The sequence below is a fragment of the Heterodontus francisci genome, chromosome 34 (assembly GCF_036365525.1).
Source record: "Heterodontus francisci isolate sHetFra1 chromosome 34, sHetFra1.hap1, whole genome shotgun sequence".
Lineage (NCBI taxonomy): Eukaryota > Metazoa > Chordata > Chondrichthyes > Heterodontiformes > Heterodontidae > Heterodontus > Heterodontus francisci.
Window position 1 is genome coordinate 28,238,055 of NC_090404.1, and position 13,070 is coordinate 28,251,124.

The 13,070-nt window shown below is 45.8% G+C and overlaps 1 protein-coding gene across 1 annotated transcript in view; it reads right to left on the minus strand.

Annotated features, from left to right (window-relative positions):
• The window catches only part of LOC137349252 (zinc finger protein 229-like), a 725,490-nt gene continuing 712,420 nt past the window's right edge, over window positions 1–13,070 (minus strand). Inside the window, exon 2 of the transcript XR_010969304.1 lies at window positions 1–302. The gene's annotated coding sequence lies outside the window, so the exon portion shown is untranslated. The remainder of the gene's footprint in view (window positions 303–13,070) is intronic.

The window sequence follows — 13,070 nt, forward strand, 5'->3', positions numbered from 1 at the left end:
AGGAAAAGGTAAGATGCAGTTAAAGTCCCAAGTGATATCAGAGTTGTGTTTTCAAAAAACCTGTTGAGTCATCTTAGGGGGAAAGTCTTTTCAAAGTTGCAGGCCTGGATGTTTGTAATCTTGAACTTGCTGAAGTGTTGCAGGTTTACTTCCACTTGTGGGGAATTCAAAGTCACCTTGTAATTTCTCTCTGCCTCAGTTGTTCAAAGATGGTTTGTTTTTGCAGGCAGGGCACCTTTGCTTAGCCGGTCAGCCTCACAGCTTCTGTAACTGGAAGTATGGCCTTCAGTCTCTCTCTATCACTAAGAAAAAAATCTTATCAGCTTTTTTTTTAATTCATTCATGGGATGTGGGCATCGCTGGCCAAGCCAGCATTTATTGCCCATCCCTAATTGCCCTAACTGAGTGGCTTGCTAGGCCATTTCAGAGGGCATGTAAGAGTCAACCACATTGCTGTGGGTCCGGAGTCACATGTAGGCCAGACCCGGTAAGAACAGCAGATTTCCTTCCCTAAAGGACATTAATGAACCAGATGGGTTTTTACAACAATTGACAATGGTTTCACGGCCATCATTAGACGAGCTTTTTTTTTACATTCCAGATTTATTAATTGAATTCAAATTCCACCTTCTGCTGTGGTGGGATTTGAACCCAAGTCCCCAGAGAAATACCCTGGGTCTCTGGGTTACTAGTCCAGTGACAATACCACTATGCCACTGCCTCCCCATCATGAGATCAAAGAATACTCTCCCCTGCAGGGTTTATACAATGTCTTTGAACGTGCACCATTGTTAAAAATGGGGTTTGAAGATGGCTCATCATGATACCGTGGTGTTAGGTCACACCTATTATTTTGGTTTTGAATCCACAGTCTCCCTCTCTGCCAGGGTCTTTGATAACTCAATTGTTGAAGATAGGAGCTGCTTTGCTTTGAATTGCCTGTTTCCCATTTTAATGTCTTCCCAGGGCTGGACCAGATGTGATGATGGATTTTGGTCTCCAACAGCCCAGATGTATTTTGTATTCCAGCAGGGGAGTCACCTGACCCCTAGCCAATCTTGTCTGCAGCAGTGTGTCCATGTTTTGGAGTTTAACTCACCTGCTCATTTTTTATAGTTCATTACTGCTCCTGTTCACTTCATTTTTCATCCTTGCTCCTTCTGTGTGTGTAACAGCTGAATCTGGCTGGGTTCAGTTCTACATTCACTGGTTCCCCTCTCTCTCCTCCCCTGAAGGTGCTGACTCTGACTGGGTTCAGTTCTACACTCACTGGTTCCTCTCTCTCTCCTCCCCTGAAGGTGCTGACTCTGACTGGGTTCAGTTCTACACTCACTGGTTCCTCTCTCTCTCCTCCCCTGAAGGTGTTGACTCTGGCTGGGTTCAGTTCTACACTCACTGGTTCCCCTCTCTCTCCTCCCCTGAAGGTGCTGACTCTGACTGGGTTCAGTTCTACACTCACTGGTTCCCCTCTCTCTCCTCCCCTGAAGGTGCTGACTCTGACTGGGTTCAGTTCTACACTGACTGGTTCCTCTCTCTCTCCTCCCCTGAAGGTGCTGACTCTGACTGGGTTCAGCTCTACACTCACTGGTTCCTCTCTCTCTCCTCCTCTGAAGGTGCTGACTCTCTCTGTGTGAATGTGCTCTCTCTTTCTCTCCCCCTCCCCCGACACTCTGGCCCTCCCTGTCCATTGTAACATCTCCCAGTTCTGGTGATGGGCTCTCACTGACCACTCTCCATTTCTCCTTCTTATGCAGATGCTCCCTGATCATCGCCATTTCATATAATTATGCAGCAGAGAAGGAGACCATTCGGTCCATCATGACAGTGCTGGTTCTCTGAAAGAAATATCCAATTAGTCCCACTCCCCTACACTTTCCCCATAGCATTGGAAAATTTTCACTCTGAAGTTTTTATCCAATTCCCTTTTGAAAGTTATTAATGAATCTGCTTCCTCCACCCTTTCAGGCAGTGAATTCCAGATCAGAACAACTCACTGCCTAAAAACATTTCTCCTCACCTCCTCCCACTGGCTTTATTGGTCAATTATTTTAAATCTCTGTCCTCTGGTTACTGACCCTCCTGCCAGTGGAAACAGTGTCTCCCTCTCTACTCAATGAAAATCCCTCATCATTTTGAACACTTCTATTAAATCTCCCCTTAACCTTCTCTGCTCTCAGATCAATCCCAGCTTCTCCAGAGAACTGAAACCCCTCATCCCTGGTATCATTCTAGTAAATCTCCTCAGCAGCCATGGCTCTGATCACACTAACACATCAGTAGGGAATTCTTGGAAACACGACAGATCCTTCTTTATCTGGAGATTAAATGACTGTTGTATAATTGTACCAGCAGTTAACATGCTGAATGTAACCAATTTATTTTCAACTAGAATATTTGAAATGAGTTAATGCCTGCCTTAAAATGATTGATTCAGGACATGTTAAACTTGTGTAAAGTTATTACCAAAGACATTTTCAGGTTGGAAATTTAAACCTGCTGTTTCACTTTCAGTCAGGAACAGATCCCAGTTTTACACCAATCTCTGATTTGACAGCACGTTTCCAGCATTCACTGTTGTTCTTCCTGACTCTAAACACAGTTGTAAAGGAGCCTTCTGTTCCGTGCCCAGGAGCTCTGAACCATGGAAGAGAGCGGGGGAATTAGACAGCGTCTGTTCACAGGGAGGGGGGAATTAGACAGGGTCTGTTCTCTGGGGGGGGGGGAATTAGACAGGGTCTGTTCACAGGAAGGGGGGAATTAGACAGGGTCTGTTCTCAGGGAGGGGGGAATTAGACAGGGTCTGTTCTCAGGGAGGGGGGAATTAGACAGGGTCTGTTCACAGGAAGGGGGGAATTAGACAGGGTCTGTTCTCAGGGAGGGGGGAGTTAGACAGGGTCTGTTCACAGGAAGGGGGGAATTAGACAGGGTCTGTTCTCAGGGAGGGGGGAATTAGACAGGGTCTGTTCACAGGGAGGGGGGAATTAGACAGGGTCTGTTCACAGGGAGGGGGGAATTAGACAGGGTCTGTTCACAGGGAGGGGGAATTAGACAGGGTCTGTTCACAGGGAGGGGGGAATTAGACAGGGTCTGTTCACAGGGAGGGGGGAATTAGACAGGGTCTGTTCACAGGGAGGGGGAATTAGACAGGGTCTGTTCACAGGGAGGGGGGAATTAGACAGAGTCTGTTCACAGGGAGGGGGAATTAGACAGGGTCTGTTCACAGGAAGGGGGGAATTAGACGGGGTCTGTTCACAGGGAGGGGGGAATTGGACAGGGTCTGTTCTCAGGGAGGGGGGAATTAGACAAGGTCTGTTCTCAGGGAGGGGGGAATTAGACAGGGTCTGTTCACAGGGAGGGGGAATTAGACAGGGTCTGTTCACAGGGAGGGGGGAATTAGACAGGGTCTGTTCACAGGGAGGGGGGAATTAGACAGGGTCTGCACAGGGAGGGGGAATTTAGACAGGGTCTGTTCACAGGGAGGGGGGGGGGGAATTAGACAGGGTCTGTTCTCAGGGAGGGGGGAATTAGACAAGGTCTGTTCACAGGGAGGGGGGAATTAGACAGGGTCTGTTCACAGGAAGGGGGGAATTAGACAGGGTCTGTTCTCAGGAAGGGGGGAATTAGACAGGGTCTGTTCTCAGGAAGGGGGGAATTAGACAGCGTCTGTTCTCAGGGAGGGGGGAATTAGACAGGGTCTGTTCACAGGGAGGGGGAATTAGACAGGGTCTGTTCACAGGGAGGGGGGAATTAGACAGGGTCTGTTCACAGGGAGGGGGGAATTAGACAGGGTCTGTTCACAGGGAGGGGGGTATTAGACAGGGTCTGTTCACAGGGAGGGGGGAATTAGACAGGGTCCATTCAAAAGATGATATGAATTAGGAGCAGGAGTAGGCCACTTGATCTCTCGAGTCTGCTCCACCATTCAATAAGATCATGGCTGATCTGATTGTAACCTCAATTCCACGTTCTCACCTACCTTAAAAGGTGTGGAACTGGTAAGTGTTGATGTGCAGAGAGACTTGCGGTGCTCGTACACAAAGGTAACATGCAGGTGCAGCAGGCTATTTGGAAGACAAATGGCAGGTTGGCCTTTATTGCAAGGGGATTGGAGTACAGGAATAAAGAAGTCTTAGTGAAACTGTACAGGGCTTTGGTGAGACCGCGTCTGGAATACTGTGTGTGGTATTTGTCTCCACATTTAAGAAGGGATATACTTGCACTGGAGGAAGTGCATCGAAGATTTACTAAATTAGTCCTGGGATGAGGGGGGTTGTCCTATGATGAGGGGCTGAGAAATTTGAGCCTTTATTCTATGGAGTTTAGAAGAGTGAGAGGCAATATAATTGAGACATACAAGATTCTGAAAGGGCTTGATAGGGTAGAAGCTGAGAGATTGTTCCCACTGGTCAGGGAATTTCGAACATGGGGGCACAGTTTCAGAATAAAGGGTCAATCGTTCAGGACTGAGATGAGGAAAAATTACTTCCCTCAAAGGATTGTGAATCTTTGGAATTCTCTATCCCAGAGGATTGGTCATTGAATACAGTTAAGGTTGGGATAGAGAGATTTTTAGTCTTACAGGAAACCAAGGGATAGGCGGAGTGGGCAGGAAAGTGGAATTTAAACCCAAGATCAGCCATGATTGCATTGAATGGTGGAGCAGGCTCAATGGGCCATATGGTTTACTTCTGTTCCTATTTCTTGCGTTCTTGTACCCTCAATAACCTTTTACCCATTCGCTTAATAATCTAGCTACCTCTGCCTTAAAAATATTCAAAGACTCTGCTTCCAACACCTTTTGAGGAAGACAGTCACAAACCTCAAAGAAAAAAAATCCCCTCATCTCTGTCTTAAATGGCCAACTCCTTACTTTTAAACAGTGACCCCCAGGTCCAGATTCGCAAACAAGAGGAATCATGCTTTTCACATCCACCCTGTCGTTACCACTCAGAATCTTATATGTTTCAATCAAGTCACCTCTTACTCTTCTAAACTCCAGTGGATACAAACCTAGCCTGACCAACCCTTCCTCATAAGACAACCCACCCATCCTAAGTATTGGTCCAATAAACCTTCTCTGAACTGCTTCCCATGCAGTTACATCCTTCCTTAAATAAGGAGGCCAATACTGTACACAGTACTCCAGATGTGGTCTCACCAATGCCCTGTGTAACTGAAGCACAACCTCCTGCTATTGTATTAAATTCCCCTCACAATAAACAATAACATTCTATTAGCTTTCCTAATTACTGGCTGTGCCTGAATACTAACCTTTTGCAATTCATACACTAGGACACCCAGATCCCTCTGCACCTGAGAGCTCTGCAATCTCTCACCATTTCAATAATATCCTTTTTGTTTCCTGCCAAAAGGGACAATTTCACATTTCCCACATTATACTACATTTGCCAGATCTTTGTCCACTCACTTAACCTATCTATATCCCTTTGTAGCCTCCTTATGTCCTCTTCACAAGTTACTTTCCTACCTACCTTTGTGCCATTAGCAAATTTATCAACCATACCTTTGGTCCCTTCATCCAAGTCATTTATATAAATTGTAAAAAGTTGAGGTCCCAGCACAGATCCCTATCACACACCACCCGTTACATCTTGCCAGCGGAAATTACCCACTTATGCTTACTCTCTGTTTCCTGTTAGATAGCCAATCTTATATCCATGCTAATACGTTACCCCCTACACCATGAGCTTTTATTTTCTGCAATAACTTGTGATGTGGCATCTTATCAAATGCATCCTGGAACTCTAAGTACAGTACATCCATCTGTTCCCCTTTATCCACAGCATGTTACTTCCTCAAAGAACTCCAATGAATTGGTTAAACATGATTTCCCTTTAACAAAACCATATTGACTCTGCTGGATTACCTTGAATTTTTCTAAGTGCCCTGCTACAACGTCTTTAATAATAGTTTCTAACCTCTTCCCTATGACACATGTTAAGCTAACTGGCGTTGTTTCCTGCTTTCTGTCTCCCTCTCTGTTTGAATCAAGGAGTTGCTTTGGCTTTTTTCCAATTTAATGGAACCTTCCCTGAATCTAGGGAATTTTGGAAAATTAAAACCAACGCATCAATTATCTCACGAGCCACTTCTTTTAAGACCTCTGGATTAAAATCCATCAGGACCCGGGGACTTGTCAGACTGCAGCTCCAACAATTTGTTCAGTACCACTTCCCTGGTGATTGTAATATTTTTGAGTTCCTGCATCTCTTCCATTTCCTGATTTGCAGCTAATTTTGGGATGTTACTTGTATCCTCTATAGTGAAGACTGATGCAAAATTCCTGTTCAATTCATCTGCCATCTCTTTATTTTCCATTATTAATTCCCCAGACTCACTTTCTATCAGAGCATGGCTCACTTTGTTCACTCATTTCTTTTTTAAGTAACTATAGAAACTCTTACTATTTGTTTTTATATTCCTAGCTAGCTTTTTCTCATACTCTAATTTTCCCCTCCTTATTAATCTTTTGGTCATTCTTTGCTGTTTTTTTGTATTCTGTCCAATCTTCTGACTTGCCACCCATCTTTGCGTAATTATATGCTTTTTCTTTAAGTTTGATACTAGCTTTAACTTTTAGACAGGCAGAGATGTAAAGGGTGTTGAGAGATAGCGATGCACAGTGTTACAACCGAGGTGGGAGGAGTGCACTGTTAATTCAGTCCCACTTCTCCACAGGTCACAACACATCAACAACTTTTCCCACTTACCGAAATAGCCAATTAGATATTCTATTTGTCCCCAGAACAAAGCACAGCAACCAGGTCTCTTTAATAAACAACAAAATTACCCATTTATTATAACCAAGCCTTAACCAATAATGAATCGAGAGGCGGGGAGGGGAGCGAGCGAGCGGGCGGGCGGGCGGGACACCCCCCCCGCTCTCTGCCCGCATTACGCGATGACGTCATCTGCATCTGCGCCTGCGCCAACTGGTCTTGGCAATGTGGAACGCAGCGCATGCTCACAGAGTTAGAACCAATCTGCACATGTGCACAGACTGACACAGTCTGATGACGTCAGCTAGCGGCTGCGTTGTCAATAATCATTTTGAATTTACAATTGGAAGAAGCTGCTGATTCCTTCAGGAGACCTTTTAAAATCACCGTCCCAGGATTTATTTTTGCAAATCAGACCTTCCGGAAGGGTGTGACTGAGGGGATTTACTCCAGAGGCTGAGAGCTGGGCAGTGACAACACACTGGAGACCCCCAGATCCTGTGTCTCTTCACTCCCCTGCCCCTTTGGTTTGCAGTCCCTCCTCATGTAGAGAGAAAGATACAGAGAGAGAGAGAGAGAGAGAGATAAAATCCACAATCAGTTATTTTAAACAAAATAGCACAGCAAGATTCCAGGTTTCCCTCTCGGTTACACAGACAATCTGTCAGTCACATTCAATACAAATCAGGCTTATAAACCAGAATCAGTTACCTCCACCTACCTTATGTGTGTATCTGTCTCTTTATCTCTCTCTGTTGCAATCTCTCCCTCATTCTATTCTCCTCAATTCCTATCTAGGTTGTATCTCTGTCCAACAGGTTTGAGGTTCTTGAAGCTCGTATAGTTGAGAGTGGGGGTGCATGGTGGATGAGCAATCTGACCGTGGCACCCTGGTAGAGGAAGTCATTCAAGTGGGGGGAGGGGTAAATTAGAGAGAGATGACAAGGCGAGAGAGCAAGGCAGGATAATGATAATCAGAGTATGGCAGGAAGGGACACAGCATACAAACTGAAGAGTGCACCAGCAGATAAGGCCAGAGTTTCCAAAAATAGTAAAAAGACAGAACTAAAGTCTCTGTATCTGAATGTGCACAGCATTTGTAACAAGATGGATAAAGGCAAATAAATACGTATGACCTGATAGCCATTACAGAGACGCGACTGCAGGGTGACCAAGGCTGGGACCTGAAAATTCAAGGGTACTTGACATTTACAAAGGACAGAAAGCTAGCAAAAGGTGGTGGGGTAGTTCTCTTAATTAAGGATGACGTGTTCAGTAGAGCGATGACCTTAATTCTAAACATCAAGATGTAGAATCAGTTTAGGCAGAGATAAGAAATAGTAAAAGTAAGAAGTCACTTGTCAGTGTAGTTTATAGGCCCCTGACAGTAACTACACTGTAGGACACAGTATACAGGAAGAAATAATGGGGGCTTGTAAGAAAGGTACTGCAATAATCAGGGCACTTTTAATCTACATATCCACTGGATTGAGCTAAGGAACAAAAAAGGGGCAATCAGAGTTCTGGGAATGTACTATAGATCCCCAAACAGTCAGGGAGATAGAAGAGCAGATATGTTGGCAAATCTCTAAGAAGTGCAAGAACAATAGGGCAGTAATACTCCAATATTAACTGGGATAATTTTAGTGTGAAAGTAATTGAGGGAGCAGAATTCGTGAGGTGCATTCAGGAGAACTTTTTTGCCCAGTAGGCAGCAAGTCCAACAAGAGAGTATGCAGTTTGAGAATTAGTTTTAGGAAATGAAGATGAACAGGTGGAATGGGTGGAAGTGGGAGAGCATTTTGGTGATAGTGATCATAATTCAGTCAGTTTTAACATAATTATGGAAAGGGCCAGAGATAGAACAGGAGTTAGAGTTCTCAGTTGGGGCAAGGCCAATTTTACGAAACTGAGGAGTTAATAAACTATCAAAGGACAAAACTTTAATGGAAACTGAGCTCAGAGCTCAGTTATAAAAGGGCCTGGGGGAGGGGAGGGAGGGAGGAACCATTTGGGACACAGCACAGGGCAGGAGGTCCGTCCTCCCCCACTCCCCTTGGACTCCCCTCACAATAAACAGGAGGATACTGAGAACATAAGAACACAAGAACATTAGAAACAGAAGTAGGCCATTCGGTCCCTCAAGCCTGCCCCAGACCTCAACTCCGCTTTCGTGCCAGCTCCTCATAGCCCTCAACTCCCCGATATTTCAAAAATGTATCTACCTGCACAGTGGTGCAGTGGCTAGCACTGCGGCCTCACAGCTCCAGTGACCTGGAACAAAAACAAGAAATGCTGGATTCACTCAGCAGGTCTGGCAGCATCTGTGGAAAGAGAAGCAGAGTTAACGTTTCGGGTCAGTGACCCTTCTTCAGAGTTCCGAAGAAGGGTCACTGACCCGAAACGTTAACTCTGCTTCTCTTTCCACAGATGCTGCCAGACCTGCTGAGTGAATCCAGCATTTCTTGTTTTTGTTTCAGATTTCCAGCATCTGCAGTATTTTGCTTTTATTCCAGTGACCTGGGTTCAGTTCTGGGTAATGCGGAGTTTGCAAGACCTCCCTGTGACTGCGTGGGTTTCCTCCGGGTGCTCCGGTTTCCTCCCACATGCCAAAGACTTGTGGGTTGATAGGTAAATTGGCCATTGTAAATAAATTGCCCCTAGTGTAGGTAGGTGGTAGGAAAATGGAGGGAAGGTGGGGATGTGAGGGGGAAAATGGGATTAATGTAGGATTAGTATAAATGGGTGGTTGATGGCTGGCATGGAGTCGGTGGGCCGACGGGCCTGTTTCGGTGCTGTATGACTCTATGACTCCTCTTTAAAGACTTTCAGTGATCTAGCCTCCACAACTCTCTGGGGTAGAGAATTTCAGACATTCACTACCCTCAGAGAACAAACTCCTTCACAACTCATTTTTAAATGAGCGTCCCCTTATTCTGTAACCAAGTCCCCTAGTTTGAGATTCCCCCACTAGTGGAAACATCTTCTCAACATCTACCCTGTCAAGCCCCCTCAGGGGGATAGAAGAAGTGAGAGATCTTGGAGTGCATGTCCACAGGTCCCTGAAGGCGGCAGGACAGGTAGATAGGGTGGTGAAGAAGGCATATGGAATGCTTTCCTTTACTGGCCAAGGTGTAGAACTCAAAAGCAGGGATGGAATGCTGGAACTGTATAAAATGCTGGTTCGGCCACTGCTCAAGTACTGCTTCTCTCTCCACAGATGCTGCCAGACCTGCTGAGTATTTCCAGCATTTCTTGTTTTTATTGCGTACCGTTCTGGTCACCACATTACAGGAAGGACATAATTGCTCTGGAGAGAGTACAGAGAAGATTTACAAGAATGTTGCCAGGACTTGCACGTTGCAGCTATAAGGAAAGATTGGATAGGCTAGGGTTGTTTTCTTTTGAACAGAGGCAGCCGAGGGGTGACATCATAGAGGTGTACAAAATTACGGGGGGGCCGAGATAGAGTAGACAGGAAGGACCTTTTTCCCCTTAGTGGAGAGGTCAATTACCAGGGGGCACAGATTTATGGTGATTGGTAGAAGGATTAGAGGGGACATGAGGAAAAACCTTTTCACCCAGAGGGTGGTGGGTGTCTGGAATTCACTGCCAGGAACAGTGGTGGAGGCAGAAACCCTCAACCCTTTTAAAAGCCACCTGGACATGCACCTGAAGTGCTGTAACCGACGAGGCTATGGACCAGGCGCTGGAAGCTGGGATTAGATTGGGCAGCTAGTTTTTTTTTGGCTGGCACGGACACGATGGGTTGAATGGCCTCCTTCTGCGCCGTAATTTTTCTATGGTTCTATGGACTGGGCCACACCTGGGCAGGGCTGGCTCAAGGTGCAGGAAGCTGCTAGGCTGAGCTGTGGACTGGGAGGAGTGGGGGGTTTGACTGACAGGCCTGGGGAGGGGGATATCAGGGCAGGTACACACACTGCTCCCCCTTTTCCTCCTGGGATCTTTTACTGGAGTTGTGTTGCTGAGTGTTTCTAAACTCTGTCTCCCTATCCCGGTAATGTCGGTGGATTGGAGGTTGCTGAATCACAGAATCGTTACAGCACTGGAGGCAGCTATTCGGCCCATCGTGTCTGATCTGGCTCTCAATGAGCAACTCCCTCAGTTCCACTCCCCTGCCTTCTCCCTGTAACCCTGCACATTCTTCCTTTTCACATAACTGTCGAATTCCGTTTTGAATGCTTCAATTGAACCTGCCTCCACCACACTCTCAGGCAGCGCATTCCAGACCTTAACCACTCACTGCGTGAAAAAGTTTTTCCTCATGTCACTTTTGCTTCCCTTACCAAATACTTTAAATCTGTGCCCTCTCATTCTCAATCCTTTCACAAGTGGGAACAGTTTCTCTCTCTCTACTCTGTCCAGACCTCTCATGATTTTCAATACCTCTATCAAATCACCTCTCAGCCTTCTCTTTTCCAAGGAAAACATTCCTAACTTCTCCAATCTATCTTCATAATGTAAATTCCTCATCCCTGGAACCATTCTCGTGAATCTTTTCTGTACTCTCTCCAATTCGCTCACGTTTTTCCTCAAGTGTGGTGCCCAGAATTGGACGCAATACTCCAGCTGAGGCCGAACTAGTGTCTTATACAAGTTCAATAGAACTTCCTTGCTCTTGTACTCTATGTCCCTATTAATAAAGCCCAAGATACTGTATGCTTTATTAAGCGCCCTCTAAAGGCCTGTTCAGGTCGGGGAAAAAGAACCCGATCGAACCACAGCAGACCCGAACCCAATTTTGCCCTGCACCGGACCTGACCCGAGCTCGACCCAACCATCCCTAAACTTACCTTTCGACTCGGAACGTCCAGGAAGCTGCAGCGTGTGCGTGATGACGTCATAGAGACGTCACTCGCTCACTGCGCAGACTCAGTTTCCCTGCTTGACGTCCCAAACTCCCAGCTCAGGTAAGTTTTAAAAATTTTAATACTTACCAGCCGAGCACTTACCGTGTGTGTCTGGCCCAACCCGGACATGACCGAACCAACCATAGCACAAAAGCCCGACCTGGAAGAGGGGCTCGGCCCGACCCGAACCAGACATGTCGTCGGGTGTCGTTGGGTCCCGTCGAGTTCGGGTCGGGTAGCAGGCCTTTACTGTCACCTTCAATGACTTATACACATATACACCTGGGTCTCTCTGCTCCTGCATCCCCTTGAGAATGGTACCTTTTATTCTATATTGTTTTTATCAAAATGAATCATTTCACATTTTTCTGCATTGAACTTCATCTGCCACCTGCCTGCCCATTCCACCAACTTGTCTATGTCCTTTTGAAATTCCACACCATCACAAGAACATAAGAAATTGGAGCAGAAGTAGACCATATGGCCCATCGAGCCTGCTCCACCATTCAATACAATCATGGCTGATCTCAGGTTTCAAATCCACTTTCCTGCCCGCTCCCCATATCCCTTGATTCTCTGTGAGACCAAGAATCTCTCTATCCCAGCCTTAAATGTATTTAATGATGGAACATCCACAACCCTCTGGGGGAGAGAATTCCAAAGATTCACAACCCATTGAGTGAAGTAATTTTTCTTCATCTCAGTCCTGAATGATTGACCCCTTATCCTGAGACTGTGTCCCCGTGTTCGCGATTCCCTGACCAGTGGGAACAATCTCTCAGCTCCTACCCTATCAATCCCTTTCTGAATCTTGTATATCTCAATTATATTGTTTCTCATTCTTCTGAACCCCACAGAATAAAGGCCCAATTTACTCAGTCTATCATCGGACAACCCCCTCACCCCAGGGACACTTTAGTAAATCTTCGCTGCACTGCCTCCAATGCGAGTATATCCTTTCTTAAATGTGGAGACCTAAACTGCACACAGTATTCCAGGTACAGTCCCACCAAAGCCCTGTACAATTTTAGTAAGACTTCTTTATTCCTATACTCCAATCTCCTTGCAATAAAGGCCAATGTGCCATTTGCTTCCTAATAGCCTGCTGCACCTGCAAGTTAACTTTGTGCGTTCCTTGTACAAGTACCGCCAAGTCTCTCGGAACATCAACATTTACCAGTTTCACACTTTTAAGAAATATTCCGCTTTTCTATTTTTATGACCAAAGTGAACAACTTCACACTTCCCTACATTATACTCCATTTGCCATCTTGTTGCCCACTCACTTAACCTTTCAATATCTCTTTGCAGTGTCTCTACATCCTCCCCGCAGCTTACCTTTCCGCAGAGCTTTGTACCATCAGCAAACTTAGATACATTACTCTCTGTCTCTTCATCCAAGTCATTAATATAGAGTGTAAATAGCTGAGGCCCCAGCACTTATCCTTGTGGCACCCCA